Raw genomic sequence first — 14,747 nt, forward strand, 5'->3', positions numbered from 1 at the left:
CTCTTAAACAAGTCCGTTTTGCTTTGTTCTTCATTGATACACTATTGATACGTGTTACCTCCATTAAACTAAACCAATCAATCCTCCATTAACCCTCACCTCAGAACGCTACATATTAATGTGAACTCTCCGCACGGCGGGCTGTCATCCAGCTCAGTGACGAGCGCGCGGTGACGCTCGCGGGCCCAGATGAGGAATGCCGTTATGAAGAGATGTTTGTATACATTCAGCAAAGCTGCGATGGTAGTTGAGCACAGCTTAAAGACATCTGGATGCGATGAAATGCCATTTGTCTAAACAATCACGAATCTTACCAAAGCCACCCAACGTGCGCGGTGCTTTTAGTACATACTTGTGCAATGTGCTTCAACAGAAAGCGTTATTGACAAATATTTCATTGCGACAGCCTCGTGGGATCTCAAAACGGGATTTCTCTTTTTTCGCATCATTCCAGCTTTCTGCTGTAAACATAAAGTATATGTGACGGCCGTGTACTTGGGGATGGATGAGATGCAGGGAAGTTCATGTTGAAAGGGGGGGAGGTGGAAATAAAGAGAGACATTAAACCCTGGTGGCATTTGATTATAAATAAGACTGAGGCAAACCAGTGAGATCATAATCTAAACACTTAAATAAAATGCTCATTTGGAGTGGAAAAAAAAGAAGAATGGTGAATAAAACCCCTCGCATTTTGTGGTTGACAAGCAGCCATCGGTGGAAACACAAAAATCAGAAGAGTTTAAATGAACTTGACTTTCAAACGATGCAATATCAACATGTCTGGATGGATGTCTACAGGGGCTAAAGACACTAAATCACAAGGTAAACAGATAGAACGAGGTATCATCTGTCAGAAGGAACGCCACACCTATGGATTCATTTTCTCCTTCATTCCATTTAAACAAATGGTCATGGCGGTCATGGCAGCCTCTGACTATGCCTATGATGTGTGCGTGTGCGTGTGTGTGGTGGTGAAGGGGGCAGACATGACTGGGATAATAAGCGTCATGGAATCTAATCAGATTTCTAAGAGGAATTGATTGTTGTGAGGCAGCCGGTGCAGGAGTGGGGTTGACAATAAGCTGAAATATAAGTGTTAATTTTTATGCTAATCCTCTGGCATCTCTGTGTGATGCAATTTGGTCCAGCAGCCCCTCGACTTTGCGACGCAGATATGAAATTGTCCCGCGCACACAGAAAATGTCAGCTTGCCAGACCCTGAAAGCTTGTAATTTATTAGGTATGTTTCTATTAGTATGTGTCACAGTTGTTAGGGAGCCACATGCGCAGGCAGGCAGCCACTACCTCACTCTCACCCTCCCTCTCCTCCATATCTCACTCTTCTACCCCTCCACCCGCCTCATCCTCCTTTCCCCATCTTTTTTCTGTTCCTTCCCCGCATTGCCATCCACTTTTTTTTTTGAGCACACACACAAAGGCACACACCGTGCTTGTTCTTAAGATGGTCTCGGCTCACTGGCTGCTACACTGGGGCCTTAATGTATTATCATATATCGGGTGGTCCTTGCCCCCTGGACAAAAGGCTATTTAATACAATTTAATGACATTCCCAAGAATGAGGGAGGGGTGTGGGGGGGGGGCTGGAAAGTGAGGGATAGAGTAAGAGAATAAAAGAGAGAGGGAAGGAGGGAGGGAAGGGGGAAGAGAAGAATGAGAAGGCCGAGGCCCAGATGAAAATAGCATCTGTGTTGTTCATGGCTCGCCCATGCAAACATCGCTGTGTAGAAATCTGACTGTTTTGTGTCTTTGTGTTTTTATGTAGGTTTCTGTCTCCACCTGCAGAAGAAATGCAGTGGGGAGGGGGGGGGGTCGGTAGGGTGCTCGAGGTGCTGCATGTAGTGAAAGAACACACGAGTAATAGTAACGCAGCTACACACTACGTGGCTGTAGCTCTATTATGTGTATGTTCATATGTGTGTGTTGTGTCTCGACTGTCATGTTCAGAACGCTCTTTGTGTGTCTCACACTGCCTGTGCTGCAGCACCTCTGTTCACCCTCTGTCTGAAACCAGAGCCCAGTCTGCTCTGATTGGTTAGCTGGCCAGCTCTGTTCTGATTGGTCAACCGCTTAGCCATGTCCCGCCCCTTTGCCGATCACATACAATTTGTTTGTTGAGGGCTAGCTAATAGAGGCTTGAGTGTTACAACGTGATGTCATGATGTTACAGAAGTAAACAAGGGTTATTATGCTTTGGGGTGTTCCCTCTCCTGTAGTGTGGGCTATAGGTGTGTGTGTGTGTGTGTGTGTGTGTGCGTGCGTGCGTGCGTGCGTGCGTGCGTGCATGGTCTGCACAGGCTACACTCCCTGTGTTTCTCTCCCACACAAACAATAAGAATATATCACCTACAGTTTTGCAATACATCACAATATATGAAATCACAACCCCTTTATCAAGATTCGTATATTGCCAACACGCAGTTGGGTAATAAAGTATGAAGCATATATTTGTGTTATTATTTTATATTCAATATTGTCTCCAAATAACCGTTTAATAGTAAAAAGCAAAGTAGTCCCTGTTGACATGGTGATGTAAGGTAGCACCCAGCTACCCTCACCTGAAGTGGCTGGAAAGGAGCAGCACTCTTCCCCACCACCTGTAAGTCAGCCACACAGTCGGTGTGGGACAGATGTCATCGCTGAGGATACACCCAAGGACACGGTGTGTTTCAGGGTTCCCAGCAAACACTCCTGTATTGTGAGCACTGTGCCTCTGTACGCGCACACCCAGTTCAAACGGCTGCTCGGCGCCCGACTCGGGGAGAGCCAGTCAGAGCTGTACTCAGCGGGCCCAAACACTCTGCAAGGTTTGGATGCAATTCACATATAGGTCAATTAAATGCAACAACATCTGCTCTCTCCCCACCATTTGCATATAGCATTCATATGTTAATGATGTCCCTTGTTTTTCCTTCTGCATGTGTGTATTTTCTCTCTCCCTGTACTTCCTCCCCTCCTCCCAGTCTCTTTGTATCTCCAGACAAAAAGAGATGCAGAACATTTGGATTCATACTTCCCTTTTTTCGGAAAAGACAGAGATACTCCCGTCCTATTTTCACTTCCTCTCCATTAAAGGGGAGGTTAGACGAGTGCCACAGTTGTTGCGTTGCCGTGCCCCTGATTTCCACGAGAAGCCCCTTTAACGGCAGAGAAGGCAAGGCCCTCTCTCTTCCCCAAGCAGCTTAATGCCTTATAAATCAATGATGACACAGATGGACTAGCGATAATCTATTTAGAATGCCTCACAGCAAATATTGTTGTGCAGATGATTAGACTGCCAGTTATTTTAACTCTAACCCTAAACCCGAGCTTCCGCTTCTCGTGACGCTCCTCACATTCATACCGATATCTTTTGGTATGCGAGAGACATTGAGCTGCAAGTGAATGTTAAAGATGGCAACAATGTGACACACACACATCCAGCAGCAATATATTTGTACTGTTGTCATACAGTATATGTTGTCATATTTATTTGTCCGCTTTAGTCTAACAACCGTGCCATGTCAAATTTGTGTGAAGCTACTTTTATATATTTATTGTTGTGCCTTTTTTTATTTGATATATATACAATACGTACATATTTTTATATATTTTATTCTTTGGCATTTAGGTCTCTGTGTTTGTCCCACACACACAGAAACTGATAATAAAGTTGACTTAATAAAATAGTGAAGTTGTCGCAGGGGAGTGTGTGTGTGTGTGTGTGTGTGTGTGTGTGTGTGTGTGTGTGTGTGTGTGTGTGTGTGTGTGTGTGTGTGTGTGTGTGTGTGTGTGTGTGTGTGTGTGTCGGGTGGCATGGGCAGCTTGAGGAACAAAAGACTTGAAGAGGTGCTGGTGTCTGTGCCAAGGCCATAATGATAAGGCATGTTTCTTTAAAGAAGGAGGGGGGGGGGGAGACAGACCTTTAACAGCATTGTATACTCGGGGTGTGTGTGTGTGTGTGTGTGTGTGTGTGTGTGTGTGTGTGTGTGTGTGTGTGTGTGTGTGACACGAGGGGGGTTAATGGCAATCCAGGGTGTCTGCCCCTTTTCATGGTCGATGGGTCTCAATTTAGCGTGCAAGGAGGAGGAGAAAAAGAAGAGGAGAGAGGAGGAGGAGGAGGAGGAGGAGGAGGAGGAGGAGGAGGAGGAGGAGGAGGAATGAAGTGGAGGTTGTCAGACGTGGCAGCTGCTCCGAGGCCCTGATAAATATAAGCCCTTATTGATCGGTTGAAAATGAAAGATCCCCGAGTGGCGTGCAGTATTTAGCTTCTTGTCTGCCTCGTGTCAGCGGTGGCCTTGCCCTGGAGGGATAGACTTTCAGCTGTGCCTCCGGGCACCGCAGCGCTCGGGCTTTGATTTCATCTTTAACCTTTTTCCGCTGCGTTCCCTTGACCTCTGCCGCGGCGCTGAATCTTTTAGCATTTCATCCCGTCTTCCTCGCCGCCCGTCAGCCCGTCCATCTTCCCTTTCGCCTGCTCAGGTCCACATCTCTCCATCGCCTCCTCTTCCTTGTATCTTTTTGCTTTCATTAAGCGATATAGGAATAACGGGACAGACACACAGTGACAAGAACTACTGACACAATATATAAATAATAATAATAATAGTAATAATAGTAGTAATAGCAATACAAATAATAACAAGAAATACAAGTGAATGGTTGTTAGGTGTGTGTACTGGTTTGGGGCATTGACGCTATGTAGAAGGTCGGGGGGGGGGGTCAGAGGTGGGAAAGGTACTCAGATCTTTCACTGCAGAGTAACAGAGAGTACGAATACTCTTAAGTGTTCTCAAAGCTGGTGAAGGTGCAGCTAGTCTGAATGACTTTGTAGACTGCAGGGTAGCTGGTGGATTTACTCCAGGTGGAACTAAAGTCTGATTCAACACTTGATTAGATTTCACATCATTCATCCACGTCTGTGAAGTAACTAGAGGTATTAATACATGTAGTGGAGTAGAAGTACATGATTGACTTCTGAATTGTAGTGGGGTAGAAGTACAAAGTAGCACAACAAATTGAAATACCCATGTCAAGTACAAGTACCTCAACATGATACTTAAGTGCAGTACTTGAGTACATGTACTTAGTTCCTTTACAGCACGGAGGTTATTAGCGGGCAGGCTCCTGTCTGATGGTCAGCTCCTCTGCTCCTCCTATAGGTGGCCATCCCAGTGAGCAGAGGCAGTGAGCAGCGAGAGGCCACTTGATCCGAACAGACAGGTTCCATCCCAGCATGCAGTTGGTGTGTTAAGGTAAGCTCCCGCACAATGCATACCTTCACGCGTAAAGAAAAAAAAAAGCCCTTAACATTTTTCACATTCTTCGAAACCCTGTATTGCTTCTCGCACTGCAACGATAGAACACACACATGAATAAATGCACACATACGCTCACACACTCCAACTGTTCGCTTACCATTTAGTCTTATCCCCAAAGGCACTCTGTCTTAAACCAAAACACACACACACACGCACACACACAGTCACACAGCTACAGTACACTGCTGCTATGTGTGCAGACAGAACTTGTAACAATCTGGATTGTGATAATCTATGATAATCATCCACCACATGCCACCTAAAAAACGCACATGGGTGGCATTCAACACCCACACTGGCACATTGCTTCAGTGCGCCTCGCCTCCCTCTGCCGCCCCCCCCAATGTCACTACCTCCAGCGTCAATGTCACCACTTCCTCGGCTCCTTATTCCTCTTTTATGTATGAGGAGAAACACCGGAGAAAAAGGAAGGAATCTGGAAGAATTTATGTTTGGCATTAGTGTAATTGAATTCCACTCGTATATCACAGTAAGAAAGTTGCGAGGTGGTCGGCGATATAAATACGAGGTAGGGATCCGTGAAAACACGGATCCGTCCCTCCCCTTTTCCCTTGTCTTCCGAACATTGTCTCCCATCTCTCTTTTGTTTTATCCTCTCCCTCTCTCCCCTCCTTTAGCTAGATGGATGATAAATTCCCAGCCAGAGAGCCAGCAACAGCTGTTGGCAGACAGGCCTGATATGAGAATAGCAGCATAGGATGAGCAGGCATTAAAAATTAATATGCTATTTAGCCTAGGTGTATTTTAGGTATTTGACATTTTCATGTCCGGGACAGACTCAATTTATTCATAGTACAGAAAAAAAATAAAAAAAATAAAAGAAATAAGAAGAGAGGAATGGGTGTAGGGGAGGGGGGAGGGGCGGGGGAGATATAATGCAGGGAACACTAACGGAAGGCCACTGTGGCTTTATGGTCACCCTGTTTCACCTTGCATACCGCCATTGTAACGGTAGGGGTGGGGGTGTTTGAGCACACCACATATTTATACCTCATAATAGAATATGAAAAGTCTGTGTGAAGTCCAAAGGGTTTATAAAAAAGGAAACTCCTTCACTTGTATCTACACATCGAAGCCGTACAGCATCCAGGCTGACTTTAAATGGAAACATCGTCAACTTTTAATGAATGTCCAATTATTGTTAATGGTAAATGTGGTCAATGCAAGCGAGACATTCCTTCGTATGTTATATTTATGAGAACGCTGGGTTTTCCATTATTACCTTCCACAGTAAAAGCCCCAGCTACATGCATGCAGCGCTTCGCCGAGAACCAAGTCAACAGATTACAATTACAAACATGCTGGTATTGGAGACTTACCTGGCTAGGAAGTATGCTAAGTTCCACTGATGTGGTTTTCTGAGCTCAGTCCTCAGTGGATACATGTGTCATCTAGATGATTTAGACGTGTTATGCAAGCTGGGGAAGATCTTAACCCTTGTCCATCGAAAGCCGATACATTGGAGGGATAAAGGACAAACTGACAATGACTTTCTTTAAGAAGCATAGCCATAGTAGCGTGACTTCATACCATAACAGCTCTTGGAAAGGAGGTCAGGTATAGGTCTTTAGTGTGTTGCTCAACCAAGCATGCGACTTTGACACAGGATGTTTGCTTTTTTATTTCTTTTACCAACATTCAACGTTGGTTTCCTTTAACCATGACAACCTTCATTTGCTATGCCAACGAGACCCTTAACTTCAGTCGCAGCAGATCAGACGCGGCTTCATTGTCAAATGGATTGAGGTGATTGGCCGAGTCCTGCTGAAGGTGATGTGATGGAACACTCGTCCCAGACTTCACAGCTCCAGGAAGAAGACGATGTGTGAACATTGATGTGTAGAAATTAATAAAACTTCAGCTAAGAACAGCAAGATGCACAGGACAGTTTAGTTGCATGTTGAGGAAAGAAATATTGTAGTAGAGTAGCAATATCCAGTATTCTCATTCCTCCAGATTATAAACTTAAACGCCAGCTGTCATTACAGACAGACTACTCAGCAATGCAAACCTTTCATTCTGTTCAACCGTAAACATGATTAAATGCAATTCTGCTACAAAACACACCATGCATTCAGAAAGTGATACAGTGCATAGTTATGTTGTTTGTATTTCAATCTGAAATGCCCCACTCTTTTCCGATGACCCAGCATCGGGGAAACACACAAGACCCGTGGAGCTCCACGCCATAACAAGTACACTCCCATGCTTAGCTATGCTAGGACGGCCCTCTCTCCATCGCTCCGTCTCCTCCCCCCTCAGTGATTAATGGCTGCTCCAGTACATCTCTATATCCCTCCTCATCCCTCCCTCACTAATCGTTGTGAAATCTTAGACATGGCCTAGACTTGGCCTCCTGGAAGAAGAGGGGGGTTGCATTGGATTGGGAGGAGGGCAATTTCAACCTCCAACAGCATCCATATCACTTGTGACTGTCTTCTTCCTTGATATACCATTGCTTCTTGCCTTTCATTACCTTAAAAACACACACTTTGTTCATCAAGAGGAAGATTTAGGTCAGTTGGTCTTAGAAGACACCTTGTCTCGCCCTGCGCCTGGCGCAACCCATCCAACTCCTATCACTTTAGGGTACTTCAGAAAACCATTTCTACGAATAGCAATTTGTGTCTCGTCTGTTACGATGTTTTCTTGTAGAAATGGACCACCACAATTCACTACCCATTCAAACTGAGTTATGACATCACGAGGATTGAAAAATGTACAGCTGGGCTCTTTATGGGTTTACGTGGGCCGCCTCTATATGCTGATGATAGGGTATAACATATAAAATAATATGGCAACATTCACCTGACATCAGGGATATATTACCAACTGTTTTTATGATATTAAAAAACTAACAGTCATCATACATACTCATACAAGTATGTATGTTAAATGTCAGGTTTGCTTGTAGATAGTTAGTCAACAAGCTCACATAATTATTCCTACCTAGCAACTGATTCAGAAAAATAGACCCTCAATCCAACTTTATTCAGAGACCGTTACCAAAGCAGACACAATTGCTCTCCATGTTAAACAAGACCTCTTTGTTCTAGTAGTGGGATTGTCACAGTGCCGCAACAAGCAAGGACTTTCGGTGGTTGTAAAGCCGTTTGACTCCAAAAGCGAAGGGCTTATTTTGGCCACAATCTTTTCTTAACACTAACTAAGCACTTTGTGTTGAAAGGAGCCAGTTGAGCTGGTTCGGGCACCTAGTTAGGATGCCACCTGGGCGCCTCCCTAGGGAGGTGTTCCAGGCACGTCCAGCTGGGAAGAGACCAAGGGGTAGACCTAGGACCAGGTGGAGGGATTATATCTCTTCGCTGGCCTGGGAGCGCCTTGGGATCCCCCAGTCAGAGCTGGTTGATGTGGCCAGGGAAAAGAAAGTTCGGGGCTCTCTGCTGGAACTGCTACCCCCGCAATGGATGGAAGCACTTCGGCCAAACCATATCCATAGGAAATGTTGCCAACAAGGTGGAAAAAGCACTCAAAAGGACTGATAGTATGGAACCATGCATCGACTTCTTGTCAAAGTCTATACTCTGCATAAAGTCAAATACAAATATTTAAGGTCAGGACTCCCTGGAAGAAGAGATCTTGTATCTCAATGGGACATTCCTGGATAAATAAAGGATTAAAAAAAAAAAAACTAAGATCCAATAGCTTTTTTCCAGTTATTTCAATTGCAATCCCTGTCGTTGTCCAAGTCTGGTTTCTGGTATTGGGAATTTGATCTGTCATGTCTATCTCTGACTCCGGGTCAATGACGTCAGTTAACATTTGGAAGAACTCAATGACAACTCCATAAGTCTTGAGCAAACCTCGATGTGCTGATGAAGACCCTGAGAGGCGTCTTTAAGTGGAATGTAGACATGGCTTGGAGCTGGGTTTAATTATAACCACAGTGCATGCACCTGTGCTAACTCACCAACCAGCATGCAGCATTATCACAACATTCTCACTTCTAATTGTCTTTATTTATACCTCCGGTTTAGCAATTACTCATTTTCCACCTCTTACCTTGCACCCTTCCTTTCTCGCCTTTTCACCTCTTTGTCTGCTAATTATTTGATTTCCATTCCTCGTTTTTCTACTTTCAACCCTCCCCTCTCGCCCCTTTCTCTCCATCTCCATTGCTTCCACACTTGGCAGTAACTTCCCGTCGCAGAAGTGCTAGCAGTACTGTATATACACTGACTGTTATTACCTTGGGGAACGTTTAGCAGCTCTGTGTTTAACACCATATAACCTCCGCTACACCGGCAGCGGCAAGGAAGGAAAGAAAAAACCTAGGGAGGTGGAAACCAGAGACGGCTTGTGTTAGGTGAGTGTTTGACTGATCACCAAGGATAAAGACGACAAGAGAGAAACAGGGAGCGTATGACTGCTTTATTTCAACCTATTGGATGATCAGTGATTCTTAAGCAGAGGGAACATTTCTTGCGATATCTCTCACTACAAAGTAAATAGAAATCAAAGCCCTTCAAGGCTCCGAGACAAAAGCACCATATGAAAGAAACTATCTTAACAACCTCCTTCATTTCTTCCCTCTGTACTTCCCATTGATTTCACGTAACTGGTGTTAAGTGAAACTATTTGAGAGGCAATGGATCCACTTGACTTTGTGTCTCGGAGGTAGGCCTTGATTGGCTCCCATTACGGTCGAATAAAGCTTGTGGTGGATTCATCTTTGGTAGTGGTGTTTTAAAACTCCTAATTATGGGATCGGACTTTGTTTGATAACCATTCAACTAATTAAATTGGCGAAATCCAGTTTCCCGTTTGAGTTCCTCACGCAGTTTGGCATCACATGTGCCTTTGAACCTGCAGCGTCTTGGCGGATCACTGCCACTGCCTATCATTCAAACATCCCCTGAGTAACATATTGCAAACAACCAGACCCCCCCCCTTAGCAACACCCACTGCGCTCCCCCTTCTCCCTGATAGGGATCTGTGGGCGTTGACGTCCGTCTTCGAGGAGTTTTGAAGGGCTATGGGAGCAGCTTGACAGATAACAGGACTACCAAAGGGAGTCAAAGACGAGTCATGTCCATGTCCGTCAATGTGCGTGTCCACGAGTGAGGGAGGAGAATTAGACGTAGACCAAACATCAGCTCGGGGAGGGAGAGTCACTGTCAGGTGATTATCAGGAGGAAAAAGATTTACAGAGCGTTCAGGGGGATTGGGCGCTGAGACATGAGATCAGACACTCATCCGTACAGGGGTTCCTCTCCCGGTCCCGTCATCCTCCCAGGATATCAGCTTGTAATTGATATATGGGCTCGGCTGTCTCTCTCTGTGTGTGTGTGTGTGTGTGTGTGTGTGTGTGTGTGTGTGTGTGTGTGTGTGTGTGTGTGTGTGTGTGTGTGTGTGTGTGTGTGTGTGTGTGTGTGTGTGTGTGTGTGTGTGTGTGTGTGTGTGTGTGTGTGTGTGTTAAGGTTGTTATCTCGATCTCACCCGTGATTCTTCCGATTGGCTTGTTCATGATGGACAGAGATGCATGAGCGCTAGCAAGGTGACAGAAAAAAGAAGTTGCGTAATTTCACAATTCCACAAAATGTGTTATCAAAGTAACTTCTAGCATATTAGGGACGAGGCGCCCCAGCCCCCCTTCATATCCCCGGCCCCCCTCGCCTCCCTCTCCTCCTTTGTGGCATTGCTCGCTCGCCTCGGCAGGCTTCCTGAATTAAACTGCCGGCTTCCTGTTCTTTTATATGCACGGCCACATCTGGGGCGCCCGCTCGCAGGGCCCCGCCGCTTAATAACAATCACCTTCCCTTTCACTCGGCCCTGATTGTTTCTAATTCGTCCTGACAGATAGTAGCTGACAAGCCGCCCGCGCCTCCCTCCCTCCGTGACCCGAGCTCACTCAGCACACTTATAAGGCCTGTCATTTTTAATATTTGATTTTCACTTCGTAAAAAGTTATGTGTTTTAGAGCTGCCACAGCCACCGTGGCCACCCCTCCCCCGATCGCATGGTGAAATTAGTATTTAACTGAAACCACGTCCAATGGCCCTCTTCGCCTCCTTCCCCTTCTTTAAACCCTCCGTCTCTTCATCCTCCTCTTTCATTAATTGTCTTTCCCTCTCTCTGCCTTCATCATTTCCACCATCTCTTTTCTTTCTGTCTCTTTCACTCAATCTCTCTTTTGGTTTATGAAGACAATGCAAGCGGGAGAATGTAGCCGAGGGATTGTACAGATTAATGTAAGCCAGTGTCTAACCCGGGTTGGGAGGGTTACTTTAAAAATGTAATCTGTTACAAAAACAAAAAGTAATCAGTAACCTCATCTGAGTATCAATATATAAAGGTTATGTTACCTGGTTACTTTCCGTTACTCTTGGAATACCTCAATAGAACATAAAATATCAATGAGATGTTTTTTAATCAAGTGTATTATGTAAGACGACAGAACGACGTGACCTTAGAAAAGAGGAAACCATAATGAAACATCCCTTTCATTATGCATCGTTTTTTATGTGATCTTACGTGATTACAGTTACTTTTTTTTAACCATGATAACTTAATCCTGTTACATGTAATCTGTTGCTCCCCAAACCAGTGACGAACCCACGGTGAGCCTTTGCAGCCACGCTCAGTCAGGCATAGACGGTACACAGCCTAAGACCAGAGCGGTGTGTATTGACATGTAACCGGCGTCCGCTCCGTCCGTCAGACTTAAAGCATACTGGCTCCCAGCGTTATTTGCTTCCCATTGATTCCCATGAAAGGTATATGGAGCCATGTAACATGCATATCAGGTCGGCTGGTCATTAAATGAAAGGATGGATTCATCGACAGCTTGACGGATGACATTTTGCCGGGCGATCCATACAGCCCTTCGATAAAAACACAATTTGGAGCTTAAGACAAAGAAAGAAAAAAGAGAAAGGGAAGCATTAAAGATGGAGAAGGAGAGAGAGAAAATGATTAGGAGATGGATTCACAGCTTTACCGTTGTGCATTAACACAACATTGACACAGAGGGGAAAAAACACCGTCGCCATTTTCTCATCATCACTGAAAGCTCAGCAAAGTGATTTCCAGAAATGCATCATCAGAAAAGATTGTTTTGGTCTTTATTTGATGATCAGTATTGCATATTGTTTGGAAATGAAACCACCATTTGGTGTCAAAGCAGGGCCTCCTACAGCCAGTATGTGAGGTTGTTGAGGTCATTATGGCATACAGGCCTGTGTTAATGTTCCCAACCCAAACAGTAACCCTTCAAAACCGATTGTCCCTCTATTTAACCAATATTTACAAAAAATACAAAATAAATGTTGTGCCTAAGCAAACCCTTGTGTGACGCCCCACCAGCCACAAAGCTCTTCGAATTTAAGATAAGATGGACTTTTATTAATCCCTGTGGGGAAATGGTTTCTCTGCATTTGACCCATCCTAGTGTTAGGAGCAGTGGGCAGCCATTTTGAACGGCGCCCAGGGAGCAGTGTAGGGAACGGTGCCTTGCTCAGGGACACCTCGGTAGCACTTGGTCTTGCCGGGACTTGAACTGGTGACCTTCCAGTTGCCAAGCCAAGTCCCTATCGACTTCGCCACCACCGCGCTATTGAATTTCCAATTGACATATGAATTTAACTGTAACATTGGACTCGTATTTACTGTCCTTATTGTTCACCATGGTGTATTTGCCGTGGCCACAATATGTTTCTAACCTCCCTCAAACCATATGCACCTTTTGTAAAATGTGAAGATATCAAAATGCATACATCTGGTCAGTTTTAGGGAATTCAAAGTCAACGGTCAAAGGTATTGATGCAGTTGGGCGGTTTATTCCCCCGCTGTCTAGGGAGGACATCAAATGCCTACAAATGAACATTGCTCTTATTTAAGCACTAACCAAACAATGAATGCTGCCATCTCCTAATGCCGACGCCCCCTGGGTCACATACGATACGATACGATATACTTTATTGTCCCCGTAAGGACATTTGTTCTGGGCTCCGTCCAGCAGTTCCGCATACATGTACATAATATACAAACATAGTGGACATTCATACACATATCATCAATCATACACCGTCTGAACAAACACAATACACACAGACGCACATACTGACAATGGCGACCGATTGCACAACCCTTATGGCCAACATTTAAAAAGTACATTTCATTACATTTGACTTTTGACTACATTTAATTTCCTGTGAATGTTAAGACGCTTAACGGACGTTGGTAGGAATGAGTGCTTCTAGCGGTTCAGCCTGCTCTTGGGAACCCTGAATCTTCTACCAGAGGGTAGGAGCTGGACTTCTGGGTGGAGTACGTGGGTGGGATCAGACACTCCTTTGTTTCACTGTCCTTCAAGATCACCAAAAGACCCACCGACTCTGCACACACGTTGTTCCCAGTCATTGCACTCAGCCTTGTGCACCCAAACATTGTCTAACAAACATACACCCCCCCCCAACCCACCCAGCCCGCTAAGACATACTTCCATTTTGGGACACCGAGGTGCCCGAGGCACACCCACTGCCAATCTCCGTCTTTACCCGATGACAAAAACACAACTAATTGGAGTACCACTGCATGTTTTCACTAAAGGCACAATTTAATTACATCTGAGCTGGGAATGAGTATTTTGGGAATGTGTGTATGTTCATTCAAACAAATGGAGCGAATGAAAAGCAATATTTGTTTTGCTTTGATTAGCAAACGGGCAGGGTAATTTGTTAAGGAGAACATGAGTGAGGGCAGACCATCTCAGTTTAACCCCCAGCTCTCCAGTGGTGGACTACTTTCACTCTGTTTCACACACACACACACACACACACACACACACACACACACACACACACACACACACACACACACACACACACACACACACACACACACACACACACACACACACACACACACACACACACACACACACACACGGTTGTGCCCCTTCCATCCCAAACGTTAATGAACTGTTGCTCGTGGCTCTGTGACTCTGACCTGCCTCTTCTCCTCTCTCGTTCTCATTGTCTCTCACTCCTCTGGCGTCCCCCTGATCCCGAGTCTCCGTCCCGTGGTCCTCCTGTTCATAAATCCTTAATTAATAACTCGGTGAATAATGTAAAGAGTATTGTTTTCTCCAAGGTTGTATTAATAAACATGAATGCATGTATTTGTCTTCACCAAAGCATGATTAATGCACATGAATGGCTGCATATTGCTCACTCTGCCCTGCCTCACCAGGCACACATCACCCCCGCCCGGTGTCTCCCAAATAAAGGAAAAAAAGACCTATCAACATTAAATATTTATGGCATAATATTAATGGTTTTGTAAAGAAAATAACAAGTTATTAATCCTCTGATTAACAACTGATTAACCTTTTTTATTAAACACGTGATCCGTGCATCATCGACTCAGGATATGTCGACTGACTGCGCT

The 14,747-nt window shown here is 44.9% G+C and overlaps 1 protein-coding gene across 3 annotated transcripts in view; it reads left to right on the forward strand.

The window, feature by feature from the left end:
- znf536 (zinc finger protein 536) overlaps nt 1-14,747 on the forward strand; it is a 248,871-nt gene that overhangs the window by 90,047 nt on the left and 144,077 nt on the right. For all 3 annotated transcript variants that reach the window (XM_034079181.2, XM_034079189.2, XM_034079193.1), the window contains one exon: nt 5,160-5,252. The gene's annotated coding sequence lies outside the window, so the exon portion shown is untranslated. The remainder of the gene's footprint in view (nt 1-5,159; nt 5,253-14,747) is intronic.

This window comes from Pseudochaenichthys georgianus, chromosome 3 (genome assembly GCF_902827115.2).
Source record: "Pseudochaenichthys georgianus chromosome 3, fPseGeo1.2, whole genome shotgun sequence".
In the NCBI taxonomy this organism is placed as follows: domain Eukaryota; kingdom Metazoa; phylum Chordata; class Actinopteri; order Perciformes; family Channichthyidae; genus Pseudochaenichthys; species Pseudochaenichthys georgianus.